This window comes from Schistocerca cancellata, chromosome 9, assembly GCF_023864275.1.
Source record: "Schistocerca cancellata isolate TAMUIC-IGC-003103 chromosome 9, iqSchCanc2.1, whole genome shotgun sequence".
In the NCBI taxonomy this organism is placed as follows: domain Eukaryota; kingdom Metazoa; phylum Arthropoda; class Insecta; order Orthoptera; family Acrididae; genus Schistocerca; species Schistocerca cancellata.
The window spans coordinates 49,154,858-49,164,572 of NC_064634.1; the positions used below are offsets into that span (position 1 = coordinate 49,154,858).

A 9,715-nucleotide genomic window follows, 5' to 3' on the forward strand; every position below is an offset into this window, starting at 1 on the left:
CAGGTTCGAATCCTGCCTCGGGCATGGATGTGTGTGGTGTCCTTAGGATAGTTAGGTTTAAGTAGTTCTAAGTCTAGGGAACTGATCACCTTAGATGTTAAGCCAGATAGTGCTTAGAGCCATTTGAACCATAACATCTTTACATTTGGATATTCTTTGGTTTGATCGAATTTTGTGTACAAATGTGCTGTGAGACGAAAAGTGGGTACGTGTGCATAAATGTCTTCTCATACTGTGCTTAAAAACTATGTAACCATTAGCGCGGAAAGGAAGCAATTTTTCACTTTTGTCTTAGTTTTGTGGCAACGGCCTTGTCGCAGTGGATGCACCGGTTCCCGTCAGATCACCGAAGTTAAGCGCTGTCGGGCGTGGCCGGCACTTGGATGGGTGACCATCCGGACCGCCATGCGCTGTTGCCAGTTTTCAATGTGCACTCACCATCGTGAATCTAGCTGACGAGCTACCCGACCGAATAGTAGCGGCTCCTGTCACAGAAAAGTCATAACGACCGGGAGAGCGGTGTGCTGACCACATGCCTCTCCTATCCGCATCCTCATTGAGGATGACACGGCGGTCGGATGGTCCCGATGGGGCACTTGTGGCCTGAAGACTGAGTGTGCTTAGTTTTGTAAAAGCTGTAGTCACCATGTGCCACCTTTTGATACAGCTACGTATTCTTAGAAGGACCAGTAGTAACCTAAATTCTAAAAATGATGTGAGCTGATCAAGCACCTGAAGACGAGCCCCCATGGCTCGAATACACCGTCTATGGAAATAAAAATTATTGTGACTGAAGATGTTTGTTTTCTAATTCACGAACATTCTGTTGTTTTTTGAATCTCATGTATTCGTTAACTAATAAACTGTACAGCACAACTTTTGCAATTAATAAATAATAAATCTCAAATTCTGCATTATAAACTTCGAAAACTGCTCTAAAATGCCATTTACACCGGGAAGTTACCACTGGTCCCGCCTGGGTGTCTGTAGATTGTACATACCGCCTGCGACAGACGTGACTATTGTGGATAGGACTGGGATTAGGTGCATTACTGCTGCCTCTGAACGGTGATTGTTACACGGAACACTTGGGGAAAGAGGTAATGCAATGGCACTTTGCCGCAGCCGTAGCCACAGCTGACCTTTGGCAGAGGAGTGAGTACCAGGTAGTGTAGCGTCAATTAACAGGCCGCCATTAGCGTGTGGGACTCAATACCGAAGTCACGTGGCCGCTTCATTAGCGGAGTGGTCAGTACCGGCCGAGAAGGCTGGGCGCGCTCGCGGCACTTTGTACACAACCAGGGCCGGCGGTTTTCCCCGCTAGGGGACCAACACGAAGACAGCTGCGCGCGCGGTGACCTTAGCGGCTTGTGCCCTGGAGTGGACGAGAATTGTCCACAAATGCTAATGCTACCTCCCTGTGACTTGCTATCCACTGACGTGGCACAATTCTCCAAAACTTGTATTACATATCTCTTTATTCGCGCATTTGGGGGTAAAAAATATACTTTCTGTATGTCACAAGTAATGACGTTTTTACCGGATATGCAATGTACCAAACATTTACCAACTTAAATAAATAAGACATTTACGAACCTAAATAAGTAAAATGTTTTGCCCCTGTTTCTCCCCTCCCCACCCCCATCTCTCTCTCTCTCTCTCTCTCTCTCTCTCTCTCTCTCTCTCTCTCTCGTACCGTTTATCCAGTAGTACGGAATCCGCATCTTTCACGATTTGGCAAATTTTTATTTTAACTTTACATGGCCCTTTACCCTTCTTATTATCACAGTCATTATTTAACCCGACGGAGGCAATTCATGTGTAGCATCCGAATGTGTTACAAGCTAGTATTTTTATTTGATTGCACTCGGGTGGAATGGTGCCAGAAAGGTTGGGAACCACGTCCTTGGAGGACACGGACTACAACGAATTTCGCATTTTTTCCTAATAGAAATTGGCCGAGAAAAAAAAGTGTTGCATTACGAATAGAAAGCCGCTCGTAAGGTTCATCGATGACATTGTTATCTTCAGTGAATAGGAGAAAAAATTGTAGGACGTGTGGAATGGAATGAACAGTCTAATGAAAAAAAGTAAACCGAACAAAGAGGAAAATGATGACCAGTAGCAGAAATGAGATAAACGATAAATTTAACTACAAAATTGGAGGCGATAATGCAGACAATGAAGGAATTCTGCTACCTCGGAAGCAAAACGAGGAAGATACAAGAAGCAGCTAGCACAGGCAAAAAGGGCTTTCCTGGGCAAGAGAGAACTACCAGTATTGAACGTAGGCCTTAATTTAAAGACTGAATTTTTAAGAATGTACATGTGGAACGTTTTAAGGGACGATGGGAAAGGAAGAGAATCGTAGTATTTGAGTAGTGGCGTTACGGGAGAACACTGATAATTACGTGGGATAATCAGAAACGAGACAGTTATCTGCAGAATTGACGAGAGAAGGAACATGTGTAAAGGTGATGGCAGGGCATGTGTAAGCACATTCTCGAATAACTTCCATGGGATTGGTACTCGAGAGTACCGCAAGGGGGCAAAACTTTCGGAGAAAACTTAGTTCGGAATGTATTTAACAAATAGTCTACATCTACATCCATACTGCGCAACACACGTGACGGTGTGTGGCGGAGGGTACCTTGAGTATATCGGTTCTCCCTTCTATTCCATTCTCGTATTGTTCGTGGAAAGGAGGATTGTCGGTATGCCTCTGTGTGGGCTCTAATCGCTGATTTTATCCTCATGGTCTCTTGGCAAGATATACGTAGGAGGCAGCAATATACTGCTTGACTCCTCGGTGAAGGTATGTTCTCGAAACTTCAACAAAAGCCCGTACCGAGCTACTGAGCGTCTCTCTTGCAGAGTCTTCCACTGGAGTTTATCTATCATCTCTATAATGCTTTTGCGATTACTAAATGATCATGTAACGAAGCGCGCTGCTCTCTGTTGGATCTTCTCTCTCTCTCTTCTATCAACCCTATCTGGTACGGATCCCACACTGCTGAGCAGTATTCAAGCAGTGGGCGAACAAGCGTACTGTAACCTACTTCCTTTGTTTTCGGATTGCATTTCCTTAGGATTCTTCCAATGAATCTCAGTCTGACATCTGCTTTACCGACGATCAACTTTATATGATCATTCAATTTTAAATCGCTCCTAATGCGTACTCCCAGATAATTTATGGTATTAACTGCATCCAGTTGCTGACCTGCTATTTTGTAGCTAAATGATAAAGGATCTATCTTTCTGTGTATTCGCAGCACATTACACTTGTCTACATTGAGATTCACTTGCCATTCCCTGCACCATGCGTCAATTCGCTGCAGATGCTCCTGCATTTCAGTACAATTTTCCATTGTTACAACCTCTCGATACACCACAGCATCATCTGCAAAAAGCCTCAGTGAACTTCCGATGTCATCCACCAGGTCATTTATGTATATTGTGAATAGCAACGGTCCTACGACACTCCGCTGCGGCACACCTGAAATCACTCTTACTTCGGAAGACTTCTCTCCATTGAGAATGACATGCTGCGTTCTGTTATCTAGGAACTCTTCAATCCAATCACACAATTGGTTTGATAGTCCATATGCTCTTACTTTGTTCATTAAACGACTGTGGGAACTGTATCGAACGCCTTGGAGAAGTCAAGAAACACGGCATCTACCTGTGAACCCGTGTCTATGGCCCTCTGAGTATCGTGGACGAATAGCGCGAGCTGGGTTTCACATGACCGTCTTTTTCGAAACCCATGCTGATTCCTACAGAGTAGATTGCTAGTCTCCAGAAAAGTCATTATACTCGAACACAATACGTGTTCCAAAATTCCACAACTGATCGACGTTAGAGATATAGGTCTATAGTTCTGCACATCTGTTCGACGTCCCTTCTTGAAAACGGGGATGACCTGTGCCCTTTTCCAATCCTTTGGAACGCTACGCTCTTCTAGAGACCTACGGTACACCGTTGCAAGAAGGGGGGCAAGTTCCTTCGCGTCCGGTGTGTGTGTGAAGTCGATGGCATAGGAGCAAACTTACGGCAGGCCGCAAAGTCAAGACTGATCGAAAAACGTGGAGTGAGTTGTACTCATGAATAATTGAGTTATATCTGAAAAGCAAATGGTTAAGGTGTCATGGACTTCAGCAAATAACATTGGGAAGGGAGCGTGATACATGACCGGGCAACCGGCCGAATAATGTTCGGAACTGGGTCCAAAACATGCCAGAGGTCTTTTATCTTCACCTTCAAGTGTCTTTACTTCCTTTGGAACTCGTTTCCGGCTGTATGTCCACGTGATTTATTTTGTACCGCGTCTTCCAAGGCCGAGGTACACAACCTTTCTGACATCATTCCACCCGTGCGCAATCAAATAAAATAGTAGCTTGTAACCCCCCCCCCCCCAATCCCAGTCGTTTCCTCCACCATCATCAGTACTAGGAGCACTGGCTGAATAGAGCGTGTTGTCTGACTCTGAACGCATTGCAGCAGCAATTCCGCGTCGAACGGATTTGGACTGCCAGTGGAGCGTTATCGGAAGCATGCAACACCAGATGTCTACGCACAGCTCAACCACCTCCCGTCAATTAACAGAAAGTGGTTTGCGGGCGCGGAGCTGGCAACCTACAGTGTCTCAGATGTTTGGCTCACGTGTAACATCCATTGTCTCGGTTGTCCTTAAATGCCTCCGAAATACGGTTAACAATGCAGAAAAAAAATGAATGCAAAGGGAAGGTGAATACTGGTAGAAAGGCGGACGTCCCCGCCGAGGGACGACATTCAGAATCACAAAATAGGGCGAATCTAGAAGACGACGTTCTGGTGCCGGCTGCCTCGAGGGCATGAAAAGTTGCGCGACTGCTGCGAGAATATTTCCGCGGCGACGTGGCGTGGCGTGGCGTGAGGTGACGTGAGTGGCGGTAAACGGGCGGCGCCGGCAGCGCGGCGCTCATGCAGTATTCATGGACGCCCAGCGTCGCATCGAGCGGCGGCGCAGTCCCTCCGTTCAAGGACGCCGTCGTGCCGTCTGTCACCGGCCCCTCAGCTCTTGCGTCCACACGTGGGCCGTCTCCGTACTCGCGCCGGGTTGCTAACGACGCGGTCTGGTAGCAACGGGCCCGGCGGTACATGAGCGTGTACAGTGTCCAGTCACATTAATGTGACCACCAGACAAAAGCCTCAACTACCGCCTTCTTCTACGCAGGAAGATAGTTAACTAAAAATTGCTACACCAAGAAGAAATGCAGATGATAAACGGGTATTCATTGGACAGATACTAGAACTGACATGTGATTACATTTTCACGCAGTTTGGATGCATAGATCCTGACAGATCAGTACCCAGAACAACCACCTCTGGCCGTAATAACGGCCTTGATACGCCTGGGCATTGAGTCAAACACAGCTTGCATGGCGTGTACAGGTACAACTGCCCATGCAGCTTCAACACGATACCACAGTTCATCAAGAGTAGTGACTGGCGTATTGTGACGAGCCAGTTGCTCGGCCACCATTGACCAGACGTTTTCAATTGGTGAGAGATCTGGAGAATGTGCTGGCCAGGGCAGCAGTCGAACATTTTCTGTACCCAGAAAGGTCCGTACAGGACCTGCAACATGCGGACGTGCATTATCCTGCTGAAATGTAGGGTTTCGCAGGGATCGAATGAAGGTTAGAGCCACGGGTCGTAACACATCTGAAATGTAACGTCCTCTGTTCAATGTGCCGTCAATGCGAACAAGAGATGACCGAGACGTGTAACCAATAGCACCCCATACCATCACGCCGGGTGATACGCCAGTATGGCGATGACGAATGCACGCTTCCAAGTTGCGGTCACCGCGATGTCGTCACACACATATGCGACCTTCATGCTGCAGTAAACAGAACCTGGATTCATCCTATAAAATGACGTTTTGCCATTCGTACACCCGGGTTCGTCGTTGAGTACACCATCGCAGGCGCTCCTGTCTTTGATGGAGCGTCAAACGTAACCGCAGCCACGGTCTCCGAGCTGATAGTCCATGCTGCTGCAAACGTCGTCGAACTATTCGTGCAGATGGTTGCTGTCTTGCGAGCGTCCACATTTATTGACTCAGGGATCGAGACGTGGCTGCACGATCCGTTACAGCCATGCGGATAAGATGCCTGTCATCTCGACTGCTAGTGATACGAGGCCGTTGGGATCCAGCACTGCGTTCCGTATTACCCTCCTGAACCCACCGATTCCATATTCTGCTAACAGTCATTGGATCTCGACCAACGCGACACCAATGTCGCGATACGATAAACCGCAGCCCGCATCTCGTGGTAGTGCGGTAGCGTTCTCGCTTCCCACGCCCGGGTTCCCGGGTTCGATTCCCGGCGGGGTCAGGGATTTTCTCTGCCTCGTGATGGCTGGGTGTTGTGTGCTGTCCTTAGGTTAGTTAGGTGTAAGTAGTTCTAAGTTCTAGGGGACTGATGACCATAGATGTTAAGTCCCATAGTGCTCAGAACCATTTGAACCATTTGATAAATCGCAATCGCGATAGGCAACAATCCGACCTTTATCAAAGACGGAAATGTGATGGTACGCATTTCTCATCCTTAAACGAGGCATCACAACAACGTTTCACCAGGCAACGCCGCTCAACTGCTGTTTGTGTATGAGAAATCGATTCGTAACTTTCCTCATGTCAGCACGTTGTAGGTGTCGCCACCGGCGACGTTGTGTGAATGCTCTGAAAAGCTAATCATTTGCATATCACAGCAGCTTCTTCCTGACGGTTACATTTCGCGTCTTTAGCACGTCATCTTCGTGGTGTACCAATTTTAATGGCCAGTAGTGTAGGTCCTGGAAGGTACCGACAGGCATGTGGAGCCATGCTGACTCCAATACAGTGGCCAGCTGCGCTCGGTTTTTCGGCTGAGGGACCACGGCGCGAACTGCCCGATTGAGTTGGTCCCACAGATTGTCGATTGGGTTTTAATGCGGGTAGTTCGGAAGCGAGCGAACTACGTCAAGGTCATCCTAGTGCTCTTCGAGCGACACACGTACAGGGTTATTACAAATGATTGAAGCGATTTCACAGCTCTACAATAACTTTATTATTTGAGATATTTTCACAATGCTTTGCACACACATACAAAAACTCAAAAAGTTTTTTTAGGCATTCACAAATGTTCGATATGTGCCCCTTTAGTGATTCGGCAGACATCAAGCAGATAATCAAGTTCCTCCCACACTCGGCGCAGCATGTCCCCATCGATGAGTTCGAAAGCATCGTTGATCCGAGCTCGCAGTTCTGGCACGTTTCTTGGTAGAGGAGGTTTAAACACTGAATCTTTCACATAACCCCACAGAAAGAAATCGCATGGGGTTAAGTCGGGAGAGCGTGGGGGCCATGACATGAATTGCTGATCATGATCTCCACCACGACCGATCCATCGGTTTTCCAATCTCCTGTTTAAGAAATGCCGAACATCATGATGGAAGTGCGGTAGAGCAACATCCTGTAGAAAGATGAAGTCGGCGCTGTCGGTCTCCAGTTCTGGCATGAGCCAATTTTCCGCGGGCTACGCGTGAAAACTTGCCCGCACGCGTTCAACCGTTTCTTCGCTCACTGCAGGCCGACCCGTTGATTTCCCCTTACAGAGGCATCCAGAAGCTTTAAACTGCGCATACCATCGCCGAATGGAGTTAGCAGTTGGTGGATCTTTGTTGAACGTCGTCCTGAAGTGTCGTTGCACTGTTATGACTGACTGATGTGAGTGCATTTCAAGCACGACATACGCTTTCTCGGCTCCTGTCGCCATTTTGTCTCACTGCGCTCTCGAGCGCTCTGCCAGCAGAAACCTGAAGTGCGGCTTCAGCCGAACAAAACTTTATGAGTTTGTCTACGTATCTGTAGTGTGTCGTGACCATATGTCAATGAATGGAGCTACAGTGAATTTATGAAATCGGTTCAATTATTTGTAATAGCCCTATACTTTGTGAGCTGTGTGATACGTTGTACTGTCCTGCTGGTAGATGCCATGGTATGGACGATGATGAGGAGATCAGTGTTTAGCTTCCCGTCGACAACGAGGTCATTAGAGACGGAGCAGAAAACTTGGACTGAGGAAGGACGGGTAAGGAGTTTGGCGGCGCCCTTCCAAAGAAACCATCGAGGCATTTACGGAAGAAGAGGAGGAGATTAGGGTTTGACGTCCCATCGACAACGAGGTCATTAAAGACGGAACGTGAGCTCTGAGTAGTGACAGAAGGGGAAGGAAGTCGGACTTGCCCTTTCAAAGAAACCATCCCGGCATTTGTCTGAAGCGTCATCGCAGAAAACATATACCCAGACGGCCGGAAGTGGGTTTGAACCGTTGGCCTTCCCAGTGCTTGTCCAGTATGCCAACCACTGCCCCACCTCGCTCGGAACGTGCCACGGAAATACGAGCTGCATGTTCGGGTGGCTGTCGCGTCCCTGCACAGCCTCACTATACCAGAATGAAGTAAGTGCGAACTGCGTAGCGCAATCGGGACGTTAACGACAATGGGTTAGTTATAAATTGCTGTCAACCTTTATATCGGAGATGAGAGGCAGAGAATCTCCTTGGTTTGAAGCAAATAAGTTCCCTGAAAGTAGGTTACAGAATTGTAATAGGCAGAAAAGATTCTATCAAGTATATTCTCGCATATATAATGGAATGTAGTCGAATGAAGTCGGGTGATGTTGAGGGTATTAGAGTAGGGAATGAGACACCACTTAAAGTAGTAAAGGAGTTTTGCTATTTGGGGAGCAAAATAACTGATGATGGTCGAAGTAGAGAGGATATAAAATGTAGACTGGCAATGGCAAGGAAAGCGTTTCTGAAGAAGAGAAATTTGTTAACATCGAGTATAGATTTAAGTGTCAGGAAGTTGTTTCCGAAAGTATTTGTATGGAGTGTACCCATGTATGGAAGTGAAACATGGACGGTAAATAGTTTGGACAAGAAGAGAATAGAAGCTTTCGAAATGTGGTACTACAGAAGAATGGTTCAAATGGTTCAAATGGCTCTGAGCACTATGGGACTCAACATCTTAGGTCATAAGTCCCCTAGAACTTAGAACTACTTAAACCTAACTAACCTAAGGACATCACACACACCCATGACCGAGGCAGGATTCGAACCTGCGACCGTAGCAGTCCCGCGGTTCCGGACTGCAGCGCCAGAACCGCTAGACCACCGCGGCCGGCCACAGAAGAATGCTGAAGATTAGATGGGTAGATCACATAACTAATGAGGAAGTATTGAATAGGATTGGGGAGAAGAGAAGTTTGTGGCACAACTTGGCCAGAAGAAGGGATCGGTTGGTAGGACATGTTCTGAGGCATCAAGGCATCACCAATTTAGTATTGGAGGGCAGCGTGGAGGGTAAAAATCATAGGGGGAGACCAAGAGATGAATGCACTAAGCAGATTCAGGAGGATGTAGATTGCAGTAGGTACTGGGAGATGAAGCAGCTTGCACAGGATAGAGTAGCATGGAGAGCTGCATCAAACCAGTCTCAGGCCTGAAGACCACAACAACAACAACAAAAACTTATGTGAGGTGTCGGACCATAAACCCCTAAGTAAGATTCAGTCTATTTATTCGGACTTGTTTGTGAGATCGCTCTAAGCTTGTGGTTATAGCTTGATACCACTGCCTACCAATTGTAATTGTATATTACAGCACTGAGGATGGTCACTAAG

General features: G+C 47.2%; 1 pseudogene; it reads left to right on the plus strand.

Annotated features, from left to right (window-relative positions):
• Positions 1–301: 301 nt before the first annotated feature.
• LOC126102224 (5S ribosomal RNA) lies at positions 302–419 on the plus strand (annotated as a pseudogene).
• Positions 420–9,715: the final 9,296 nt, after the last annotated feature.